This window comes from Carica papaya, chromosome 4 (genome assembly GCF_054855325.1).
Source record: "Carica papaya isolate Zhongbai chromosome 4, ASM5485532v1, whole genome shotgun sequence".
NCBI classification, from domain to species: Eukaryota; Viridiplantae; Streptophyta; class Magnoliopsida; order Brassicales; family Caricaceae; genus Carica; species Carica papaya.
This window is the reverse complement of record NC_142312.1, coordinates 21,220,824-21,237,819: the sequence shown is the minus strand read 5'-3', so window position 1 is coordinate 21,237,819 and position 16,996 is coordinate 21,220,824. Positions and strand designations below refer to the sequence as shown.

At 33.5% G+C, this 16,996-nt stretch overlaps 1 long non-coding RNA gene across 1 annotated transcript in view; it reads right to left on the bottom strand.

The window, feature by feature from the left end:
* Positions 1-2,291: 2,291 nt before the first annotated feature.
* Positions 2,292-16,996, bottom strand: part of LOC148266447 (uncharacterized) — a 34,061-nt gene continuing 19,356 nt past the window's right edge. The window contains exons 2-3 of the long non-coding RNA XR_015818528.1: positions 13,130-13,265; positions 2,292-2,713 (exon numbers count right to left, since the gene is read on the bottom strand). This is a non-coding gene — a long non-coding RNA (uncharacterized LOC148266447). The remainder of the gene's footprint in view (positions 2,714-13,129; positions 13,266-16,996) is intronic.

Below are 16,996 nucleotides of genomic sequence, written 5' to 3'. Positions count from 1 at the left end.
GGGCAGTTTGGGTTCTTGTATGTTGAAAGGTTCCCTCTTGGCTCTGAGTCTAGGTGAACATGTTGAAGTCCTGTAAACACATGTATTTACTCGATGCATAACCATTAGGAGCCATAAATAATGGTAGAGGGGGGAAGGAAGAACTTACCATTTTCTTAAAGGCTAGTTTCATAATGACCCGAAAAGGTTCATCGAGTTCCACAGGTTTTTGGCTTCCCCTTGGCCATCTATAACTTCCCATTCATAAGAAACACATATGTACTCTCTTATATTCTTTCTCTTATAATAGGGTTTCTCTCCTCCAGCTCTTTCTCTCACTACAATTGGGTTCCCTCTCATATTGGGCTGTTTTCGCAATCGAAGGAAGAAGAAGACACTTATATAATTGGGGGTAAAAAGAAGAAAAAAGGTCTTGGTCGTCTGTCACCATGCAATGCATCTTGGCCATTTGATCAATTTAACTTGAGGGGCAAAATCGTCTTTTCACTCGTATTTTGGATCTTAACCGTTGGATCTTCCTCGTATATGATTTGGGATGTTGATTCTTTGTCGCTCTATTTTTCTACGTATGAATCCTAACCATCTATTTATGCATCTCTGATTTTCGCAATTAACTCCTTGCCATTTAAACGACATCTTAGGCATGCATGGTGATAGCCCGACTATCAGGGTAATCCTTCTCATAGACATGTGCCCCTGTGTTGTCATGGACCACACATCTTCTTATGAAATAATACCATAACACACTTACTTACATAAAATACACTTAACTTAATTTTGAATAACTTAATTTTATTAGTCATAACTGACTCGTAGAAGCATTACATTCCTTGAACATACAATAGAAACATATGATACGAGACTCTAAAATTTTTCCTTTCTAATGATACAAACACAAAACAACATAGCAGCCTCAAACTTAGAGTCTAGCTTCAAATACTTTTGTCCGTATCACCGCTTACTTTGCAGCGATCTCTTTGGTATTTGAAAGGTGATAGAAGGGTGAGATATATAATCCCAATAAGACAATATTATGAAATCACAGACTAATAGATGCAACATATAGCTTTTATATACAACGAAAACATATATATTATATATTTTCATAAAACAGATATATGAATTGAAAACGAATTCACATTGCTACACTGTATAATGAACTACACTTCATCACTATTATGGATGACTGATCAGTTACCATATATCATGCATAGACACACATACTTATTATCTGTTTTCCATGCACCCGAATACAGAATGACATAAATGGATATCTCGAAACACTACCACCCCCAAACATGGAACAATCAGGAAATGTAGATCACATGATTCACCACACACCCAAACACAAAACAACATGTATGGGGAAATTATAACATTGAGACCCCCCGAACATGAAACGACAGGACACCAAAATTACATTGAGTCCTAGTATGATGGAGGTGGAATAGAACAACTCATCTCTTTAATTAATGATGTACACCAAATGGAAACACTTTTAAAGTCACATAGCACTTGCATCATAATTGAATAAACACATAACACCTAAATTAGACTAATGAAATTAGAAAACGGATTCATATTGCTTCATTGTATACTTCAACACTATTATGGAAGATCAATAAATTACCATACATTATGCATAGACACACATACTTATCATTGGTTCCCTATGCATCCAAACATGAAATGAAATACATGACTATCTTAAAACATTGCTACCCCCCGAACACGAAACGGTCAGGGCACGTAGATCACACTAATTTTTCATACATAAAATACGAAACAGTCATCTATGAATACACACTTATTACTTTGCTAATACACTTGAACATGAAATGACATATATGGCCACATTGAAGCCTAACATAATGCACGTGTTTTTGGAACAACTCATTTCCATAATGAGTGATGCAAACATAAAAAAATCACATTTTGAAAACAAAATGTGACATAACACTTATATCGAAGTAAAACTTTAACAAATAATTGCTTAGAACATGCGAAAGTACAAATGTAATATTTTCTGACAATATGTAAGCCATAATATCACAACAACTACTTGCATGATGAGTGTCGAATCCACTAAAAATTAATTTCTAATTAACCAATAAAATAAGAGTGTAGTAATGGTAAATAGGATCGAATCCATAGGAAATTAGAAACTAATTTTCTTTCTTGACCGACAAACAAAATGTAAATAAAAAAGCAGGAGATTTTGTAGAATCTAATACACAAAATATAAGATAAACAATAAGCAGAATAATGTTAAACAAACTCTTGGCTATAAGTTATAAATTAAAGCAATTATTAAAAAAGTTCCTAGTTGATGAAATAGTTAGCTCCAATAAGGTAATTAATCATAGATACAAGGATTCATTTTATCCAAAATATGGTAAAACAGTTATAATTATCTAAAACATTATAACAACCAATCATTTCTTATGCCTAAACTAATCAAGAAATGTTCATTAGTTGGTTCTTCACTGCCAAACAGTCCTAAAAATGTCCACAGGATTTAACTTGGTAAAGACCTTTGGAGTTCGAAGGATATGATTCAAGTTGCTTGATTTATCCACATGAACCGGTCAATTAGATTACTTACCTCCTCAATGCAGTATTGATCGCTACTGGGTGCCAAAACTACTCAAACAATTACGGATTTGAGGAGTTCGGCTAGCTGCTCGCAGTTTCTCTTCTCATATGACGGACCCTATTCAAACGGATTCAAAACAACAAATATATATAGGTACAAAAAGTAAATAAATATCAGCTCTGAAATAAAAATAAAACCAATTCGATTAAATCTCACAAATACATTGCTGAAGTTTGTTAGATCTATCAACTAGGAAAAAATAATAATTAACCACTCATGATGGACTTTTTAACACAAATAAGTTCTTGTAAAGTAAAGAGAAGAAGAAAAATGAAGAAGAAAAAATTGCAAAAGCAGCATAAGCTGTTGTGTGCGGCGTCAGGACGAAGAGGAGTGATGAACCTACTTGGCAGCCACTCTCTTCATAGAAGAGGGGCTGGGGTTTTTTTTTCTTTTGTTGATTAGGATCATTTTTCGTAATTTTTGGCTTATCCCAAGCTTTTCAGAATATTTGTTTCTTGATTTTTGGCCATAGATCTTGGCTGGAATGATATATATTTCCAGATTTAAAAAGTGCATGTTGTTTTAATTTAAATCTGCTACTGTGCGGGACTCTTAGCCTTGCCCATGACTAAGTTGTTTGTCTACTGGACCCAAACCTTACCCAAGGCTTGTTTCTCAGTTGATGACTCTTTTCACGAACTCTTCTTCTTTCATGTTATTTTTTCTCATTTTGTCTTTATATCTTCTCTTGCAATAAAACATAGAAAATAACTCGGAGTAGATAGCATATTATCAAGTTTAATAACTCAAAAGTAGGTGATAATGATGTCATTTTTAAACGCTATCATTGTGCTTTTTTTATCATAAAAATACATAAAATACTTCAAAACTACGTAGACTAATGAATCTATAATACCCATTTACCTTAGGTCTTAAGCATTTGTATTTCAAATATTTTCTTTTTATCTATCGCTTTACGAATTCCTTTTGCGGCATTCCGGGATGATTTGAATCACTTTCTTTCTTTATCATGGGTTATAACCTCTTTTTGACCTTAAGCTTTCTTCCTTTTCTTTTACTTTTACTTTGTTTTCCAACCGAGTTTCTCCCAAGGTTTTTATCTAAAAAACTAAATCACACGCTTTGAATTCTTTCTTCTTCCCTTGCCTCTATATTTCTCATTCTTTCTCTACCATCCACAATGTCCCCTCCTCCATTCCCTCATCCCCTACTTACAGAAGTGGGGAGCCACGAGAGAAAAATTGCCTCTTTTCCACCATGTCACTTCATCTAAAAGTTGTTACTTCATCTAAAAGTTGTCACTTTTTATTAGGCACTTCATATAAAAGTTATCATTTTTTTATTATGCCACTTTATTTAAAAGTTACCACTTTTCATTATATCACTTCATCTAAAAGGTTTTCACTTTTTTTTTGTGTCTCCTCATATTTATTCTAGATTCTTCCACACTCTTCCATTTGCTTCGTTATCTTTATTCATCCTTTTTTCATTTGACTCCAAATTTGAGTTGAAATAGAGCCCATTAGACTCCTTTAGGCCCATATAAACCCATAAGGCTCAAAGAACAAACCATTATAAACCTCTCTACGTGTCTCTCAGTTTTTCTTCCCGTTTGAGTCTAAACTATATCCTTAACCTTATTATATATTTTCAAACACATATAAATACTAAATAAATATATTAAACACAATAAATTAACTTGAAGTTATTTTTGAACTATTACACATGTCACCCAAACAGTGCGCTCGAATAGGATCTCTGTATATGCCATGCCCTAACATGTCCTGTTTCTTTAAAATTATAGAAGGCTCTTAAATCAACGATTCTCTTTCATCTAGGTCCCTAGGCTCAATTTCAATTTATAAAAGACTCTCAAATGTCCCGATTTATTTCATTTGGGTCCCTAAACCCTTAATTTATTATTTTTAAGGCAAAATTTCAAAATTTCAAAATTTTTCGCATCTAGTCCTCAAATATTTATTGAAGATTAAACCGATTAGTTAGAAATAATTTCTATTTTGCAAAAATTATGCAAAATAAATTAAAATAATAATGAAGAAAATTAGGAAAATTAATTTAACAGGAGAATTTTATTAATTAACAATTCGAGTACAGATGCGATGTTATACGACTCTAATAGAATACATATACATATAAATTTGAGTACAACTTAAACTAAAGTAGATCTAATAAAAAAAATTTAAATTAAAAAATTAATATAATTAAAGCTAGTATAAATTTATAAATAATAGATTATTCACCTAACTTATAATTAATAAAATTAAATAAATAAATAATAATTTATCCAAAAAATGAATATAAATTAATAAAAGTTAAAAATAACAATAAATTCATAAATCATAAATCATTTATCCGTTCATCAGTTAAAAAATTTAATAAACAACCAATTATTTCTCTAATATTATTAGAAAATTATTTATTAAATTAATATGTTTCGGTTAATATAAAATTCTTCGAAAAATTATTTATTATCATAAAAAACTCATAATGATATCTCAGTCCAGTCATTCAATATTCAATGCTACTATAGTTCAATCCATATTTATATTCATTCATTAATTCATTTAGTATGTACTGTATATGATGCGGGAGGGTATAAGAGGATCGTTTTGACTCCCAAAACCTCAACCAATGCATGCAATCAGAATATTTAATCACCTAATTTCCTTTCCTTACTTGAATCTACACCCACCTATATGAGATGCAAAAACAAGATAATATGAAAAAATAAAAGAAGAAGAAAAGATGTCACGGCTTACTCGATAAATCGATCCCCACTCTTCGACTCAACAAGACTTCTAAAAGCTCTTTAACTTTGATGAATTTGAATAATACTCAAAGAAATTAGACAAAGCTAATTATGAAGAAAAGAAAAGCATAATTTTATTAATATCAAAAGTTGTGATTACATCCTAAGGATTGAAGCCTTTGCATAGACTTTTATTAACTAATTCTAATCGGAATAGGATTACAAATTCCTATCCAAACTCTTAGACTATAATTAAGTAGAAAACAAATATAAAAATATTAAAATCATTGAGTCTTATCCTAACTTAATTAAAATAATAAAAATAATTAAAATTATTAATAAAATATTCTTTTCTTCTTACCCAAATTTTCAAGTAGCTTGATCTTCTTTGGTCTTCTAATTTGAGTTGAAATTCTTCTTTAATTTGCATTTTAAACACATGGGATAATTTGTAGAAGTCTTAGAATCCTTGGAGAACTTGGGATAATCTGCTGCTTGTCTATATGAGTGAAGTGGCCGCATGTGCGAGGGTCATGGTTCGCACATGTGAAGGGCTATACACATGTAGCTAATGGGTATCCATGCCTAAATCATGTTTTGAGCTTCCTTTTAGGTCGGGATTCATAGACCGAGTCTTTCCTTGGCTATGAGACCCAATAATTTATCTATTTTCTAACTTCTTAGGCCGAGGACTGGATCTAGTTAATCATTTTTGAGTCCCTGATTCACTACCTTGGGCCTGTACCTGGGTGGATTTATCTTGGATACTTTTTATTCAGGAATACTTCTGAGTGTGTTCGGTAAACACATTATTGCTTAACCTTTTTTACCCATTGGTTTTCATATGAACTTCTTGTTTGTCACTAGCCTTTTCCTCAGTTATTATCATATTATCCCCCTTTCTTTGAGAGGATTTATCATCGAATCTGCACTTTATGTAACTTCTTATCCAAATACAAAGAGGCTACAAAAAATACCAAGCAATCAATGGAGTAGCTTGGAACATCTGTTTGTTCCTGCACAAGGAAATAATTCTTAGTTCCTGTGGGGACATTGTCTCCCTCTGTCTGCCATCCTACGAACTCATCATAAGATTTTTTAATTTTAAGCTAGTCTTCATACGCTTCCCTTCTTAATAAGGGAGTCAGGACATGAGTAAGACCTCCCATACGTACTGAATAATGGTTATTTCCACCAGTGTGAGTAACATCTCGGTTGTATTGCCATAGTCTTCTTAGAAATAAGTATCCTACTTGCATAGGAATAATATCACACAATATCTTATCCTCATACTTACCAAAAAAAAAAAATAGAACTCATACCTGTTTGGTGATGCTAATCTCCTCATTATTATCTAACCAGTTGTAGGGATTAGGCTACGGTATGCAAGTCAACCATATCAACCAATAAGGTGCTGGCAACAATGGTACAACTACCTCCATTAATAATCACACTAAAAACTTTTCTGTTAACCATGCATCTAGAGTGGAAGATGGTTTCCCTCTAATCATGTCTTTTGACTTAATCTATATGTTTAGAGTTCGTTACATCACAAACACATCTCTCTGAACTAGTTGAGCAATACTGTAACACCCCGAAACCTTTGCGCTTAATTGTGTTGTGTAAAACCTCTATTTATTCGGGCCCTAAGGCCGTTAACTATTTAAATTTATGTTTTTAATTTCCGTATGATTTTGGGTTTAAATTAAAGTTTATTTTTATTCACTTATTATTTTAATTTATCATTAATTTTAAAATTTTAGAAAAAACAGAGGAAGAAAATGGTGGAGAAATCTTGTAGAAAAGATGCGAGAAATTTTCCTTGCCTGTGCGGGCCCTGCGTACCACAACTGTTTGGGAGGCGTGCATCGTCCCTTGGCCGGCGTGCCCTCAGCCTTCATGATGCTATCATGTTGCTGTCTCGTCGGCCATTTGTTAATCACGTCCGTCAGTTGTTGTGTCGCGTCGGTCAACTTTTTCCCTCCCTCTCTCTTCATGGATTTGTGCCAGTTGAAAAAAATCTAATAGTCCAATTTTTTCAATAAAGATGGACCTCTTTCCACCATTCCTTCATCACTTCATCTTCATTTCCACTCACGAAAGCAATTCTAGAGAGAGATAGAGCTAAAGAGAGATAAGGAAAGAAAATAAGAAAAGAAAAACATAGGAAAACTACAAGCTTTCAGTAAGAGAAGTTTGGTATTTATTTATATGTTTTAAGGGGTATTTTTAGATTAATAAATGAAATGATAGGATACATGCTTAATTTGTTAAGAAAATCTATAAATACATATGTTTATAAGTTCTATGATATTTGCATGATTAGTGTCATATTAATGCTAAAATAAAATAATTGAATAATATGATTATGATGATACAATGAGAAATAATACGTTGAGATTTGTATTCATCAAGGATGATATTAATTGACAAACATGTAAAATAAAGGTTGAACATGTATGCATGACATGTAAATTAAATATGATATGTTAGGCTTTTTATCTTTGAGGGGTTCTGTTTCTCCCCCATATGCTCTGAAAAGACGTGAGAAGACTACTCCCTGTGGATGGAAGCGTACCCTCTAATGAGAGTGGTTACGTGATACGATTGTAGGGGTCACTGTAGCGACATACAGTTGTGACTATAGTTTACATGTAGGATCACTGTGGCTGGCACGACCCGTGTTCATAGAATGTGTCATAGTTTGGAAAGCTATAAATGTGCTATGGTTTAGCAAGTTGTAAATTTGCTAAAAATAAAATGAACTTTGTCATTCCACAGTGGTAGTCAGAAATCCGTATTGCTGTCAATAGATATAAGTCGAAACGGTTTCATGCGAAGAATAGGTAAAATATGAAAGAAATCATGACATGGTTTGTTTAATTTTCTTTATTTTATATATGATGTGATTATGACCATGATATGATTGTCTTGATGTTGACCTCTTTCTAATTAAAATAAAAAGAAATGTTTTCTTATATTTGAAATGAACCCATGATATGACCATGCGACGGTAACTGATTAGCGGTACATTTTTAATTTAATGAACCTTTAAAATCTTAGTAATGTTGTTTAAATAAAATTTTTCTTACTGAGTTTACAGAACTCACCCTTTTCCATGCCCCTCCAAGATAAGGACAATAATGAGGAACCACTCGTTGACTTACCCATTAAAGCCTTCGAGGATCCCGTGGATCCATGAACCATTATGAGCGCATGTTTTGTTCTGCACTCTGATGAGTCCACTTTTGGAGAGGCGTGTATTTATTTTTGTGTTGCCTCAGTATTGTAACATTTAGAACATAAACTTATTTTATAAGGGATTGTAATATATTTATTATGTTACATAAAATTATTTTTAAATGCACTCGTAATCTGTTTCTGTACTTGACATCCTTATGCTCTATTTTAGTATTGGAGATGTCACAAATAATTTTTTCACTAGCTCCAAATGATGGCATGTCTTCCTATTCACTGCCACTCTTATGATCACTGATGACATCTCATCATCTCGTATGATCATTGCACGTTGATTGGAATATTGAAATAAAATATGTCCAACCCTCAAACACTTAAAACACTTAATGTTGCTCTATTTTGTAGCATGTGCCTTAGGGTTACCTGTTGTGTTCCTAAAAGGTTACTTACCCTTCTTTTCCTCAATCCTCTTTCTCAGCCCTTCTAACCCATCTCTGAGTGACTTGAGGGGTGGCACTGATAAACCCCCTAGTAGCTACTCTACCTTTCAAGTACCTTCCAATTTTGGTAATCTTATGTACCATTTATTCAAAGTCGACATAGTTTTGTAGTTTAAGGATATTGACAATCTCCTTGTTTAGGGCCTCTAAGATCCGAAACATAGTAGCTTCTGGTTGTTCTTCAACCCTACCTCAAATCATGGTGATCTCCATCTCCTTATGATATTTTTTTATTATCTTGGAACCCTGAGTCAGACGCTGTAGCTTCAGGTTCATGTCCCTATCAAAATGGGATGGTACAAACTATTTCTTCATGATGGATCTTAACTCTCTTCAGATTTAGATAGATTCATCTCCATCTCATTCTTTGAGAGCAACTAACTTATTCCACTAGATTGAGACATATTCAGTAAATTCAAAGGTTGCCAACTTAAGATTTTTCTCTTCACTGTAGTTGCGGCAACCAAAGATGCGATCGACCTTTTGTTCCCATTTTAGGTAGACCTCAACATTATTATCCATTGGAAAGCTAGTATTTACAGCTTAAAGGTAATGAAATCTCCTCCCACTTCTTATCGTCGATCTCCTCAGCTGTTACCCATATCATCCCTACAAGATCTTATCTCATTCTGCATTATTTGGCGTTGAGCACAGGTGCAGCTGCTTCCCCATTCTGCCCGATCTATTCGTGCAGTCATGTTCCCCATATGGACACTCAGCTTGGTAAACATGTTTATGATCCTCTCTTTCATGGTGACGGGTCTACTATTGGCACTTTGGTGAGACATAGCGATGTTCCTGTAAAGACAAAGGTTATTGAAACTAAATAAACTGTCCCTCATCTTCGTGCATGTTTACCTCACAATCTCTCACACTACAACTTCTTCTGTCGAGTTGAGCGTTCGAAATCGGATCCACTTAGATTAAGATCTATAGGTTAGTCTTAATGACATAATAAGGAATCATAAGGGAATTTGATTTCTACAAAAGCTAAGAAACAAACAAAAAAAATAATAATGGTGTGCTTTTTTTATTGGTTGAGTAATTAGAAATGGTTAGTCACTTAAGTATGTACTGGAACAAAAGCACTCTGAAAGGATAAAAACGTAGATCACAAAGAAAAAAGTACGGACTTAAAGCATAAAGGATCCGATCAATCCCGATGGATATAATTGGAAGGTGTCTCCTAGTTATACTACCTCGATGATGACTACGCTCTACGACTGGTCAAGTTTGTTTATACAACATTGTTGTAAAATTTTAGAATGTAAAACAAAAAATAAACGTGAAACAATGGTTTTTGTTCACCGACGTGAGTTAATCTTTCTTTACTTTATGCACCAGAATGAAAACAAAAGTTTTCATGCATACTTGGTAGGTGATTTACTCTTCCTTTCACACTTTAAAGGTTTTCCATCACACAACAAGGTAGTTACTCTTCTTTTGTATTTCTTAAATACAAACAATTTGCCAATTGCCTTATAAGGTACAATTGAGATATTTTTTGAGTTTTTGATTTGTATTTTTTTTACTAATGAAAAAAACATAAAACTACTTCAATTAAATAGATAATATGAATCCAAGCGATATACAAAATGAACTAGCAATCAATAAAGTTGAATTGCTAATTTATGAACAAGAATGATAAAACTATAAAGATAATAGGTTCATTAAGAGCCCAAGCTCTTATACTAACTGACACGGAAAGGTATGGGGAGGATCGTTTTGACTCCGAGAACCTCAATCAATGCATACAATTAGAAGATTTAACCATCTAATTCTCCCTCCCTACTTGAATTTATACTCACCTAAATAACATGTAAAAACAAGACAATAGAGAAAATAAAAGAAGAAGAAAAGATGTCACGACTTACTTGATAAGTCGATTGCAACTCTTCAACTAAAGAAAACTTTTGAAAGCTCCCTAACTTTGAAGAACAATCAAAGAAATTAGCCAAAGCTAATTTTAAAGAAAACAAAAGCTTAATTTATTAATCTCAAAAGTCATGATTATATCCTAAGGACTAAAGCCTTTATATAGAATTTTATTGACTAATTCTAGTAGAATAAGATTATAAATTCTTATCCACATTCTTAGACTATTAAAATAATTTGTTCTTATCCTAACTTAATAAAAATAATTAATAAAACATTATTTTCTTCTTATCCAAATTTTCAAGTAGCTTGATCTTCCTTGGACTTCCAATTTAAGTTGAAATTCTCCTTAAACAGATGGGGTAAATTGTAGAAGTCTTAGAATCCTTGAAAAACTTGGAAAAGCAAGAAAAGAAGTCCAAAAGAACTCAAAATTAGGTGGCTCGTGCGGATAGCTTATTAGAGACGCACGGGTCAGATGCTGGAACTGCGCAAGTGCGTGGGTCGCGTGGAATGGGCACGCAGAAATCCTTTACCTGATGCGGCCTGAACATGTGTATGGGTTGCACGTGTGCTTGGTTGCCCGCGTGCATGTGTACGCATGCTATTTTGTGTAGGTTGACCTGTCCGTATAGGTGTAGTTGTTGCGTATGCAGCTGGGCAGTCATGTGCCTTTGTGCGCGCTATGTGGTGTGTGGGTGTTGTTGCACGCATGCCCCACATGCTTTTCCATTAGGGTAAAGTGGTCGCATGTGTGAGGGCTATGGTTCACATATGTGAAGGGCTATGGTTCATATGTGTGAAGGGCTACACAGGTGTACTTAATGGGTATCCATGCCCAAATCATGTTTTGGGCTTCCTTTTGGGCCAAGATTCATGGATCGAGTCTTTTCTTGGCCATGAGACCCAATAATTTTCTTGTTTCCCATTTTTTCTAATTCTTCCTCTTTTTAGGCCAAGGCTTGGATCCAGTTACTCTTTTTTTATCCCTGATTCACTACCTTGGTCGTGTGCCTGGGTGAATTCATCTTAGGTACTTTCTTTTTGGGAATCCTTATGAGTCTGTCAAGGAAGCACACTATGGCTTAACCTTTTTCGCCCTTCAATTTTCGTAGGAACCTCCTGTTTGTCATTAGGCTTTTCTTCAGTTATCATCACATAAATATAGTTTTTTATTTTTTTTTCAACATTTAGTGCTTAAAAATAAAAGTTGATATTTTCTTGTAATTTAGTCTTGTCTAATCTAGATTGAAAACTATATTGAATTCTTTTATATTTTTATACATGGGTCGAGATTAGAATTAAACAATATTTAACTTTAACCAGTTCGGTTTTCTTTTAAGCTAAAAAAAATATATATCTAAACAAAATTTCCACTAATGTAAATCTTATTAGAATAATTTTTATTCAACTTTGAATAAATATAAAACATATTTTAAATCAGACAACTTGAATTAGGTCTTTCTAACTCTCAAGGCCATCGACAAGTTAAATTTTCTAAACATTCTTAAGACTGCTAACCAACTAACGAACGTTTCTTGGTTGGTTCACGAATAAGAAAGAATTAGTTATCAGAACGTTTCTGACAACTATAATTGATTTGCCATATTTTGAGTAAAATGAATTTTTACATCTATGATCAATTAAATTACTGGAACTAACTATTTCGTCAACTAATAATCCTTCTTATAATTGTTTTAGTTTCTAATTTATAGCCAAGAGTTTTTTTTAATATTACTCAGCTCGTTGTATATTTTATATTTTGCATATTAGATTCTACAAAACCTCTCTTATTCATTTTTATTCGTTGGTCAAGGAAGAAAATTATTTTCCAATTCTCTGTGGATTTGACTCTTCTTACCACAACTACAATATTGTTTTATTGGTTACTTAGGAATTTATTTCTGGTAGATTCGACACTCATCAAATTTCGACACAATTGCTGGGGAATTGAGAGTTACTAATTTTTTTTTTCTTTGTTTTTATGACCGGGTTTGATCGTGGAGAACTTATTCTTTATTATCAAGAAATTAAGAAATATGCCAAGAATATAAGGAAACAAACCAAGATGAAGAAGAAAACGTGTCAATAGAGTACAAGTTTTAAAGAAAACAACACATCAATCGAAATAGAAGCAGAAACAGAGCATATGGTTGAGGAACGCACCTTGAGGTATTTTACAACACCACCTACTAACCAGCAGCCTCTCTGCATCACTTGTCCAGATCTGGACATAGCTTTCGAGCTGAAATCTGGCCTAATTCACTTGGTTCCCAAGTTCAGAGTTTTAGAGAATGAAAACCTGCACAAGCACCGCAAAGAATTTCATGTCGTGTGCTCAAGTATGAAGTCGTATAGAATGTCCCAATAGCTGACAAAATTGAGAGCATTCCCTTTTTTTTAGATGATGCAGCCAAGGATGGGTTGTTTTACCTATCTCCCGGGTTGGGCAAAAATAGTAAAAGTTTTCTCAGATTGCTTCTTCCCAGCATCTTGAACAACCAACGTTAGGAGAGAAATATGTGGAATATGTCAAAGGGATTCTGAGAACTTACATGATTATTAGAACAGGTTCAAACGGTTATTCGCAAGTTGTCCGCAATATGATATCTTAGAACAATATCTAATTCACTATCTTTATGAAGGATTGCTGTCCACAAAAAGAAGAATGTTAGATGCAACAAATGGTGGTGCCATAGTGAACAAAACACCTTGAGAAACTAGAGAATTGATAGCGATCATGGCAGCCACTTCCCAGATATTCGATTCCACCCCCCGGAGAGTGAATGAGGTAAGTATTTCTTCCATTGAGTCTCAAATTTCTAAATTAAATTATTTGGTGAGGAATATGATTGCAGGGAATAAACATCGGGTAAGAGTTTGTGAAATTTGTGCGCATCCTAGGCATCCTACAGACATGTGCCCTACACTTCAAGATGATGACTAGTATCAATTTAATGGGATTGGAGGATTCTCTAGCAAGCTGCAAGGGAGATATGACCAATTTTCCAACATTTATAACTCAGGATGGAGGGATCATGTTAACTTTGGCTATGGAGTAAGGCAACAAAATTTCTAACATTATTAGCCAAGACCACCTCCACAACAACAACTAGCATCTCTAAAACAAGGTATTTCTATTGAAGAAATTGTTAAATCACTTGCTGTTAACACCCAACAATTTTAACAGGAAATAAGAGCAAGAATTCTAAATTTGGATACCCAAGTAAGCCAATTAGCAGTATCCATGAGTAGGCTAGAATCCCAAAGCAAATTACCATCTAAAACTGAGGTAAATCCAAGGTAAAATATAAGTGCTATCACATTGAGAAGTGCTAAAAAATTTCTAAAAAATTCCAGTCGAGTAAGCCTTGGGTGAGGGTTAAAGAAAAGCACATAATCAAAAGCTGCAGTTGATGGCACGACACATAAAATAAACCCAAATTTCAGACCAACCAACATCGTTTATAATTCCTCCACCATTTCCACAAAGATTTGCACAATTAAGAAAGGAAAAAGAAGAGAAAGAGATCCTAAAATTTTTTCACAAAGTCGAGACAAACATTCATTTACTCAATGTAATTAAGCAGGTACCTCGATATGTCAAGTTTTTAAAGGAGCTGTGCACCAACAAGAAAAAGCTTAGTTGTAATGAAAGGATAAGTGTGAGAAAAAATGTTTCAATTGTAATTAAAATGAAACAACCCCCCAAATGCAAGGACCAGGGTATGTTTGCTATTTTTTGTAAGATAGACACTTTAAAAATGAAAAAAATCATGTGTGATTTAGGAGCATCAATAAATGTGATGCCTTTGTCCATTTATTCAAGGTTAAATACTGGTCCATTGAAAGAAATAGGTGTTATAATTCAGCTAACTGATAGATCCGTTGTTTATCCTGAAAGAGTTCTAGAGGATATGCTTGTCAAAGTTGATAATCTCATTTTTTTTTGTTAATTTTTTAATGTTAAACATGGAAGATGATAAATCATCTAACCCCTCTGATATTTTGTGCCAAAACAAAGATAAATGTGCAGGATGGTACACTCACTATGAAATTTGATGGAGAAATGAAACAATTTAATGTTTATGATGATATGAAGTATCCTAGTAATGTGTCTTGTGTGTATAGTATTGATATTGTAGATCCTCTAAGTAAAAAATATTTTGATTTAAGTTATGATGATAAGCTGAACATTGTGTTTTCTAATGATTTTGATATAGTTAGCTTAAAAATTTTAGAAAGGGATCTTGTTGCTAAAAAGAATCCATAAGATATGGTGTTCGAATTAGAGGACTGAAACCTCAAAGGAGCAATGTATCGTGTGTTGATCTTCCTATTTCTTCCACAAAATGTCTACCTTCTATTTTGCAGACACCAAAACTGGAGCCCAAACCGCCGCTTAAATATTTGAAATATGTGTTCTTGTGAGGATAAGAGACCCTTCTGGTGATAAGTTCTAACGAGCTATGTAGGCTATAAGAAGATAAATTGATTTAAGTGCTTAAAAATTGACAATGCCTAGTCTAGGACATTAAACAAGAATGCTTGATAGGAGGCAACCCATCCATTTTTCTTCATTCTTTTCTTATTTTCGTTATTTTCATTACTGATTTAAATTTATTTACAACATTTTTTCCTGAGTTAATATGAGTTTTATGGTGATTAGAGTACAGGAATAGGGAATTCAGGAGCTGGAGTCAAGAAAAAAGTCAATTTCTGGAACAACCGAACAAGCCTTGCCCAAGGCTTCTACCAAACCCTTAAGTCACGGCTGTGTGTTACCACAAAAGCATTTTTGTGAAGTAAACTCAGTCGAGTGCTTGCCAAACACGGTCGTGTCGTGTCTATAATAAAAAATCAATGGAATTATGAGAAAACCATGATTGTGTGCCATTCCCACATAAGCCTTGCCCACGGCTTATATCACCTAATAACACATTTGGTGGTTCTCAAAATGTGATGTTTTCTAATGCACCCCACCTCCAAGTTAAGTAACTAGGGGAATTAATCTGTCACTTCATTTTTTTTTAATTTTTTCTCTATTTGCATCACAGTGGGGACAATGTGTAGTTGAAGTGTGGGGAAGAAGCATTCTTATTCTACATTCTACATCTTAGATAGCTAATTTTTCTTTTTAACATCTCATTTTAGGTATTTAAATCTTACCTAATTTTTACCACACCACATATACACCTCCAACAAATTTTTTTTGCTCCAATATTCACAATTATCTCTATTATTTTTAAACAACTCTAATGGGGCATTTTAAAAGTTGATTTGCACTTACAACCATCTCTTAAGAACTGTAGCTTGTTTTTCGTCTTTTTACACCTTTAATGGTTATTTTTGATTACATATTGAATATGACTTGTTTGAGAGTTGCCTATTCAAAAAACTAATAATAATAATAATAATAATTTCTTATTTTTGGGTGAATGTCAATACTAAAAAAGAACTCTTCTACAACTTGTCTGGAATTATGTGCTTTAAATGAATAAATCAAATTAGTTATCATGCAGTGAGTGAGATGAAGTGTAAAACATATTACTTTTAAAAATAGTTGGAGTAAAAGTGTGAAATAGAACATAAAACGCACTCATAATGGAAGGACAAAAATAAGAGAACACGAATAATAATTTTCTCCTTTAGTCAAATGACTACGAGTAGTGCTAGTAGCCACTTGAAACTGTGACCAACTGAGTAATCGGATGCATTCATCACAAATGTTTGCCATTGTGTCAAAAGGTTTGTGACATTTCAAGTGAGCAAAAGTGCTCAAGCATTTCTATTTTTGGCATGAACCAATTGCATGAATTCTTATATCTGGACAAGTTTGGTGGTTGTTCTACTAGGTATTGGCTATTCCCCTCAATGAAATTTTTGTGTGCTAAATTTTCAAAACTCTCTAATGTCATGTTTAGATATTGTCAAAGTGGTTATTCATTGGTGTAGTTCCATAAAACTCAAGCTTACAAATTACTAGTTGATGGTTATTCTTACAACTTGAGGGTTGAGGTATAACATGCGGGT